This window comes from Lolium perenne, chromosome 5, assembly GCF_019359855.2.
Source record: "Lolium perenne isolate Kyuss_39 chromosome 5, Kyuss_2.0, whole genome shotgun sequence".
Lineage (NCBI taxonomy): Eukaryota > Viridiplantae > Streptophyta > Magnoliopsida > Poales > Poaceae > Lolium > Lolium perenne.
The window spans coordinates 193,598,665-193,608,456 of record NC_067248.2 but is presented as its reverse complement, the minus strand read 5'-3'; the positions used below and the strand labels follow the sequence as shown (position 1 = coordinate 193,608,456).

Below are 9,792 nucleotides of genomic sequence, written 5' to 3'. Positions count from 1 at the left end.
TGATAGCAATTATTAGAGATTTGTGTAAGGGTAATAGAACTATTGCTATTGTAAAAGTGAATAGATTACAAAATAGGGTAAATCACTGTCCCGCAAATTTTGCGAGGATAGAGGAAAGATTAGTAGTATGGCCGGATTGGCTTGAGACCTGAGGGTTTGTCCCAGGTTTATAACCAAGACCTCTTTGTAAACCCCTGCCCGAAAAAAAGGATTGGGCTGAGGAGAGGGGGGAATACTCCATCTTAGTCTGCTCATAGTGGGGAGTAACTAAGACTAGTAACATTGTGTATGTTACTAGTCTTGGTACCACCTCCATGGTGGGTGGTATCATATGTGTAGTTACATGCAAAGGCTTATTTATTACCATGTAGGATCCATAGTAGTACTCGAACATTGTGATCTATTTGTGGCATGTATCAATCTAAAATTTGTTTGTTAGTATACACAAATGAATAAATGAACCAAAATATAAAAAAATAAGTTCCAATATAATATTATTAAACATATAAATAATATTTAGCATTACATGGATAAAGAGAAAGACATGAAAATGATCCACGGTGGCCTATTTTTTTTTCCAAATATGCTCAATCAAATCATTTTTTAGAGCTTTATGCGTTGGACGATCCCGGATTCTAGCATCTCTTTCAAGAACCTCAGCAAATACAGGCATGTCACCGTGGGTAAATACCGATGGAAAGACAGTAGATGAGCCTTCTTCATGGTTCAAATCCAGAACATTGCCTGCCTCTTCTTTTTCATCCTCAACTATCATATTATGTAGAATTATGCAAGCTATCATAATATTGTGGATGTCTCCACGGTCATATAAATGTGTCGGACAACGCAAAATGGACCATCGTGCCTGGAGCACACCAAAAGCAGGTTCCACATCCTTCCTTGCTCCTTCTTGAAATGCGGCAAATAACTTGTGCTTTTCAGTTGTGCCATTGGTATTGACTTCACGAATGCAGCCCATTCGGGGTATATTCCATCCACCAGGTAGTATCAATGCTCATAATCCCTATCATTTACACGGTAGCTCACTCTAGGAGCTTGCCCTTTTAGTTCCTCAACGAACAACTTTGACTGATTAAGCACGTTGATATCGTTGTTTGATCCAGCAAGACCAAAGAAGGCATGCCATATCCAAAGATCTTGTGAAGCAACTGCCTCCAAAATAAGAGTAGGATCGCCTTTATACCCACTCGTGAATTGACCCCTCCAAGACACTACGGGAACAACCTTCTGGGCCGACGGCCCAGCACCGTCGGCACAGTGTACTTCACCGTCGGCATAGGCTCTGCCGACAGTGACCGTCGGCGTCTCGTCGTCGGCACAGTTGGCGTCGGGGTTCGCGCAGGCACCGTCCGCGTAGTAGGGCACCGTCGGCACAGGAGTACGCCGACGGCTGGACGGTGGCCGTCGGCCGCTCCATCGTCGGCACACCACCTTGCCGTCACGCCGGCTGCCGTCAACGTCGCCACCTTACACCGTCGGCACAGTTTCACTTCTTTTTTTCCCAGAACCGGCGGGAAACCATGACGATTCAAACTGGAAAAAAACGGGCGAAGCGGCCGAGCTGTGCCGACGGTGTCACCGTCGGCACAGCTGATGCCCAGTTTTTTTTATTTTCCTGATTTTGCTCCATTTGCACAGCAATTGCATATAAAATAGTAGTATCATATATGAATTGCACACATATAGCTCACATCACAGATATAGCACAAATATGGCACCAAATCCCAAATTTAGTACAAATATAGCACACAAGCAATACGGTACATATAGTCATCCTACATAGATCATTCTACACATATAGCATGTGTCATGTAGCTAGTACAATGTAGAAACTATGGTGGTGCACCACCCTAGAGACGATCTAGCTCCGAGTGGGTGAAGTGAGGCCGCAGTTTTTTGACGGTGCTCGGGGAGGTAGAACCACGACGAGAGCCACCGGAAGCAGAACCATGCTGAGGTTCGATAGAAGCACCAGGAGAATAGCGACCGGGGTGCATCGGCGTACCATCAGGAGCGTCGTTCCCGGATTCTCCCAATCCCTACATGTTGGAGGGAGTTACCAACTTAGCCATTGTTGACGTCCGAAACCCACCGGCGGGCAGCGACGGGCAACACCGTAGAGCCGGGAACAACCTAGGGCTGCGGCTGGCCGAGGTCCCTCCGAGCGACGGCCCGCAAAGCCTTCTGGTCACACGTCCGATGCTGATTGCAAGGGCGTGCCACCTGACCTATACCTGGTCAGGAAGGTGATGGAGATGCCTCGCTTAGTTTCCTGCATGGCATACACGTAAACATTAAATACGAGCCTCGATCGGCTCTCAGGTTATCCTGTGAATCGGCTCAAGGAGCCGATCCACCCATGATTCGTACGAGGTGCACGAATATATGGTGGTCCTGCTTGATCAAGATAAAGCTAAAGAGATCTACGACGATTTAGGGTTTTCACCGCATAATCGGATCATCCTACTCAGGATTGGGCCTCGTGGCCACGCACGGTGATCGTAAGCCGATCCTAGACAAGGCCTAAAAACCAACACGAGGTTGATCCCCGGAACATCCTGTCTAGGACTAGCAAACGACACCCTGCGTGCCGCTGGATCCTCCAGCCCCTTGTAAGGCCTAACTATTGCAGATATTAAACTAATCCTTGATGAACAAGGAGCAACCGTAACGGATCGGATCTACTAAATAATGATCAAGCGGGGTACCGCCCCTACACCTAAGATAGGTGTAAGGGCGGCTAGATATGCAAGGGTTGCACTACGATAGCATGTTACGCGAAGAACTATGCTAACCCTAACACATCTATGATAACTACGTTGCTCGCCATCAACAAGGCTTCAGTACGAGCAACGCATGAACAACGTGGAGCTTGTGCTGCCTAGATCGCAAGATGCGATCTAGGCAGCATGTTGCTTACCGGTAGAAACCCTCAAGACGAAGGAGTTGGCGATGCGCCGAGATTGATTTGGTTGGTTGAACGTTGGTTGTTGTTTATTCCATAAACCCTAGATACATATTTATAGTCCGGGGGACTTTCTAACGTGGGAATAATCCCCACCGTGCACGATACAAACTCTAACTTTTAATCTAAGATACAATCTACCACAATTAAAGATACACGGGCAATCTAGCCCAAACTCTTCGTGCGAGGCCGCTTCAAAGATCTTCCACGTGTAATCTTCCAAGCCCATCTCCCTTACGGCCCACCTCCTGATTTGGCCAGAATCTGGTGATAACACATGCCCCCCCTGGTTTTGGCAATGATAATTTCAAAACCACTCTGTTTTTCCTCCGAAGGGTCATGTCGTTGCAGAGCAGACCTGGTGCAGTATTCTTCATCATGATGACCTGTCTTTCCAGCTTCTCTGCAAAATTCGATAGCTTTGGCATCACTTCCTCAGAAACTGCAATGGCATTAAATTTCCACCAGGCTTCTCATTATTTAACTGTGCCGATCGATTAGCTCTCTTCATCCCCTTCCTCTGTTCCAGCCATCGGCACCAAAAAACCCTCTTCTCCCTCAGCCATGTCTTCTTCTTCCTCCTCTTCCGTCTCTCTCCAATCCTTCTCTACAAGCGAGCCGGAGTGGAACTCCGATCACGCGCCAGAGGGCGACCTGTCTCTGACCGATGGGGAAGAGGACCTCAAGTTCCTCATCGATGGGGAGCTGATGAGCGAAAGTGAAGATGACCTCCATCCTTGGGCGAAACCCACCTCCCCCGACGGGAAGGGGGAAGAAGTAGAGGAAGAGGAAGAAGAAAAGGAGGGCGGCCCCTCTTCCCCCGCTAAGCTTCTGCCGGCCAAGCGATTCTGCGCTTGGGCGGACAGTGAAGACGATGATGATGACGAGGAGGAAGAGGAGGAGGATGAATCCTCCTCCTCCATCGGCTATCCGCCGACCAAGTGCTTCCGCTCCTGGGCGGACAGCGAGGATGATGATGATGACGAGGAAGACGAAGCTCCGGCCAAGGGCTGGGGCAGCAGCGACGAGGAGCTTCCTGGGAGCAGCGCCGATGACCTCGACGACGGCGACGATGAGGACAGCGACGACTAGTAGGGTAGGACTAGTAGTAGCAGTGCACTAGGCACCAGATCCCTCTTTTGAGAGCCATCGGCTCTTTCTTGTAAAGCCGCTCCTTTGAATTAATGAAAATTGTTCTTTCAATTAATCCAATTTCACTCCCTCCGCTAGTCATACCAAGACCGATAGCAACGTATCGGATTCCTTTTCCTTTGGACGCCCGTGAAGCCGGACTCAAATGTCGATTAGACCGCCAGTTAAGCACTTCTCAAATTCAGGCTGCGATTTGATATCTGACCATAATTTTCCGCAATCCCTTAGCCGATGACTACTCATCGGCTATCTTGAGAATCCAGTCCCTTTCCTTTTCTTGCAGCAACAGGGCGGTCCAAAACCTGTAAAGCCGACGGCCTCCTTTTCCGGTTCCTCTCCGTAGCTTTAGCAGTTTTCTTTTGCAACACCTGAACTGCTTTCAGAGAGGATCACGATGCAGGGTTAGTCGATGCGTGTTGGGGGGATAACCCCCGGTATGCCAAAGGCATGCCAAACCGGATGGTTTGAGCCATCAAGATACCGGTTTAATGTTCTTACCGGAAGCCTAGTAGGAATCCGGGAGAGCAAGGCTAAGCCGGTATCCCCAAAGGGGTATGCCGGAACCCGGTATAGAAGATACCGGAAAGGAGAGCCTGTCGGCAGGTCTGGTCAAAGATTCTCTTCAGAGCAAGAAGACAAGGATGAGCCAAGCAAAGTAACTTTATTCAGAGCCCTGGCGCCAAAGAGAGAGGTGACGTCCAAAGAAGCCGGAGGACATCAGCACTCGATAAAAGAAGGCCCCGGTGTCATCTATGATTAAAGTAGCTTTGTACAGTAGCTCTGTAAAGTAGTTTGTCCAGTCAAAGATGCCGTTAGGGTTTCTTGCAGTGTAAGCCACCCTCTCCCCTATATAAGGAGAGGGGGCAGCCCTTCTTCAAAAAGAAGCAAGTATGTACGCGCGTGTGTAGGAAGGCAGAGCCTGTAACTTGTGAATCAATGAAAATGGTGATCTAGAGGGAGTTCTTCCTTGTGTCTTTCTTCTTCAACCTCTGGCCTTGGCCAGGTTCTTGAGGAAACCATCCGGAATCTCTTCCCACCTGATCGCAAACCCTCCCCCGAATCCTCTTGCGTCCATTCGGCCCCAATCTAAGCCATCCTATGGCATCTGCTCGTTCACCACGACGACAGTTGGCGCCCACCGTGGGGCCAGCAGCTGCGCTTGCTGGAGTACATATTCGGGCGGGCCTCCTCACCATCAACGGCGAGCGTGTCGTCACCGCGCTCGTCGACCGCGTCCTCGACACGGACTTCATCAACGACAACGCGGGCTGCTTCGCCAACGGCGGCATCTTCCCCAAGAACGGCCGCATCATCGAGTTCAGCAGCCACCGCGTCTACCTTGGCACCGTCTCGGAGCGCCAGTACCTCTCGCCGGTACTGGAGGCGCCAAGACCCGCCAAGATCTTCACCAACTCGCGGGCTGCGCACCGACCGCACAGCCGGTAGCGTCGAGGTTATGATGGCCGGCGCAGGAGGCGTTGGCGAAGCGGCAGCTGAGGAGGGCGCTGGGCCCGTCAAGTTCGGGCACATGGCAAAGCATCCAACGGAGCCCGACGGGATCATCCCGACACCTCTACCGCGCCACCGGCAGCAACCCTGCTGCAGGCCGCCATTGGCTCGTTGGCCACGCCTATCGCTATTAACCCCGGTAATGTAAGGAGTTCTTTTCTCTGCCTGATTTGCTGTCTGTAGTATGCCGGTACCTCGAATGAATCTCGGGGACTGCCTCTATCGAAATTGCATGCAATATGTTTATTCTTTCCGTATACCGGTTTGTTTGCTTAAGGTTCGCTCTTCCGGTCTGGTAACGTGCTAAACCTACCGGAGTCTTCGACTTTGCTGCTGTCCGAAACCCGGCTTCATGGCAAGCAAGATAAACCGGAAGGTCCTAAGCACGTGAAAAACGAAAAAGGGACCGAAAACGAACAATCCAGAAGAAAATTTAACTAACCCCGGTCATACCGGTTTTTTGTGAAACATTCCGAATTATTTCTAAATTCAAGAAAGTGCTTGCTTGGCAAAAGAACTTTGAGTCTCATATGCCGAACGCCCAAAAGAGGTAGGCAGAGCCAAAGCAAAAGAACCAAGTGTGCATCGGATTGGATTCGGAAACAAATCCGGAATCTTCACCATGCAAGGATCAGAGCAAAACCAAAACAAACCGGCAAGGTCTTAATCATGTAAATACCGGCTCAACTTATAAGCCTACCGGTGTACCGGTTAAAGTCAGCACCACCAAGAGGGCTTAACGCATTAATACAACTCCCACCCGGTATACCGGGAAAATTTCACGAGGTTGCTTTTCATGAGACAGGAACAGAGTTTTCACAGGTAAAATGGAGATGAGCTCCCCGGGGCTTGGGCGGAAGTAGCAGGTATTTCTGTGGCTTGTTTAGGGGCAGCGAAGCTTGGACAAAGCCGGGCTCAAGCAAAGCCGGGCCGACCTTCATGTGCGTCGACTTGCAACTAAGGTAAAATATTTATGATGTATATGCATCGACTAACCCTGTCTTCAGGCACAACTGTTTTCCGATGAAAATTCATCGCTACCATCATTTTTCTTAGCTCATAATATATCATGGCACCATCTAGTATCTCAGATCGCCGTTTATCATGGCATCATCCAAACTCTCAGATCGCCGTATATCATGGCACCATCTAGTATCTCAGATCGCCGTTTATCATGGCATCATCCAAACTCTCAGATCGCCGTATATCATGGCACCATCTAGTATCTCAGATCGCCGTTTATCATGGCATCATCCAAACTCTCAGATCGCCGTTTATCATGGCACCATCTAATATCCCAGATCGTTGTTTATTCTGGTTGGCCAAAGTATCACGCCAAAGTCAGCTACATCATGTCACAAGTAACGTGGCAGTGACTACGGAGTCAAACCACCGCATATCCAAGTTGACCGGTGGCCATAGCTCGTCGAATATCATCTTGACATAGTCCAAGAGGGCAAAATGTCAAACATGCCAAGATGGCAAAATTTCAATCCGGTATACGCCAAGAAGGCTATACACACCGGTATGTGACAAGCCCAAGAGGGCAAATGTCAAACATGCCAAGATGGCAAAATTTCAATCCGGTATACGCCAAGAAGGCTATACACACCGGTATGTGACAAGCCCAAGAGGGCAAAATGTCAAACATGCCAAGATGGCAAAATTTCAATCCGGTATACGCCAAGAAGGCTATACACACCGGTATGTGACAAGCCCAAGAGGGCAAAATGTCAAACATGCCAAGATGGCAAAATTTCAATCCGGTATACGCCAAGAAGGCTATACACACCGGTATGTGACAAGCCCAAGAGGGCAAAATGTCAAACATGCCAAGATGGCAAAATTTCAATCCGGTATACGCCAAGAAGGCTATACACACCGGTATGTGACAAGCCCAAGCGGGACAAATGTCAAACATTCCAAGATGGCAAAATTTCAATCCCAGATACGCCAAGAAGGCTATACACACCGGTATGTGACAAGCCCAAGAGGGCAAAATGTCAAACATGCCAAGATGGCAAAATTTCAATCCGGTATACGCCAAGAAGGCTATACACACCGGTATGTGACAAGCCCAAGAGGGCAAAATGTCAAACATGCCAAGATGGCAAAATTTCAATCCGGTATACGCCAAGAAGGCTATACACCGATATGTGACAAGCCCAAGAAGGCAAAATGTCAAACATGCCAAGATGGCAAAATTTCAATCCGGTATATGCCAAGAAGGCTATACACCGATATGTGACAAGCCCAAGAAGGCAAAATGTCAAACGTGCCCAAGATGGCAAAATCTATTCCGGTAAACGCCCAAGAAGGCTATATACCGGTATAAAAAAAAAAAAAAGATGCCGGTCTCTTGGTAAGTTCGCACTAAGTACTGCGTGCTTAACCCGAAACTCGGGGACTATATATACCGGTATAAAAAAAAAAGATGCCGGTCTCTTGGTAAGTTCGCACTAAGTACTGCGTGCTTAACCCGAAACTCGGGGACTGGCTATGCCGGTTTTTTGTTTCCAGCAAAGTTTCGCGCTAAGAACTGCATTCTCAACCCGAAACTCGGGGACTGGGAGGATGTACATATAAGCTGGGAAGTTGAAAACCGGCATAGATTTGAAAGATGAAGCTTTGAAGTTTAAGGTGTGCGGCTTACCACCACGTTGCCGCTGGCATCGTGCCAAGTGGTGTCAAACTCCTTGACGACGCGCGTAAGCCGGCTCAAGTGCTGCGCCGTGCTCCGCGAACCGGAAGTAACAACGACCGGAAGCTTGTCCTTGCCCGGGCCGCGGGTAGCCGGAGACAACTCCGCCTGGTTCCACTTCTCAGCGTTTTCTAGCAGCGGGCCCAGGTTGACCTCGCCGCGGTTGAGCTCAGTGATCCGGCCCGGCTGCGCTGAGACCTTCTCGCCGGCTTCCCTTGCAGCGCGCCCAGTATGGGCAAATGCAAGGGTGCAAACCGGAAGGCTGTGATGATAAGGTTCACCCGAAGGAGACCGCAATCTAGTTCTTCCTCTTTCGGCCTGAGGGCGCTTGGCAGCCGGAGCAGCGCTGCTTCTGGCATCAAAAGCCGAAGCCTTCTGCACTATGGAAGCTGGAGGATCCCCGACTTTGGCATCAATGGAAGTCACGTGCTATAGCACCGAGGGTTACCAGTCGGCTGAAATAGGCGCCACAAAGAAAGCACAAGATAACGCAAGTGATGTAAATACCTCAAGCACAACACAGTCGTTGTCATCATAGCCGGAACCGGCGGCCCGAGTTCCGGAAGGGTCACATGGATCCGGTGCGCCACATTAACTGCGCGAGGGAGACGAAGGATTTGAAGCCTGACGCTGGCACGCTGTGCATGCAAAGGCGCATGTCTCTCACAGGCACAAGTTTCGGGGTATTCTGGACTTCGTCAAGACAAGCATTGAAGACCAAGGAACCGGCAGAAAGAAGCCGGAGGTGTTCGATGATGGTTGTTCAGCTAAGTGGGTTCGGCAAGGAGCCGGATGAGTTTAAATGGAAACCGGAAGGATTAATCCCAGACGCTTGGAATGGGAACCTGGCATGACGCGTCGTAAACAAAGGCGTATGTCTCTCGATGTGCACCGCTTCCCCACATATTCTCGACTTCACCGAGAAAGTTTTTGACAACAAAGATACCGGAGCAAAGATACCGGAGCAAAGATACCGGAGCAAAGATACCGGAGCAAGTATACAAAAACTGAATTCGGTGTGATGAGATGGTTTCGGTAGAGACGCCGGAAGGTTTTCAGCTAGACGCCGGAAGGTTTAAACCGGTACCTTGAGAAAATAGAACCTGGCATGGTCCGTTGGGTAGGATCCACCGGACTATACCAGCTTCGGGGACTAATGTTGGGGATGACCCCGGTATGCCAAAGGCATGCCAAACCGGATGGTATGAGCCATCAAGATACCGGTTTAATATTGATACCGGACATGGTCGTCTCTAACCAAAGATACCGGATAAAAGAATAAGATACCGGATTGAAAAGTAAACCGGATTATGATGGCTGAGTTCAACAGTGTTGGATGAAACAATCCGGTATACCATGAGGGGTATACCGGAGTAAAGATACCGGAGCAAAGATACCGGTAAAAAGATAACGGAAGAAAGATACCGGAGTAAAGATACCGGTA

The 9,792-nt window shown here is 49.4% G+C and overlaps 1 pseudogene; it reads right to left on the bottom strand.

Moving 5' to 3' along the window:
• Positions 1-565: 565 nt before the first annotated feature.
• The window catches only part of LOC139831708 (protein ALP1-like), a 47,271-nt pseudogene continuing 38,044 nt past the window's right edge, over positions 566-9,792 (bottom strand).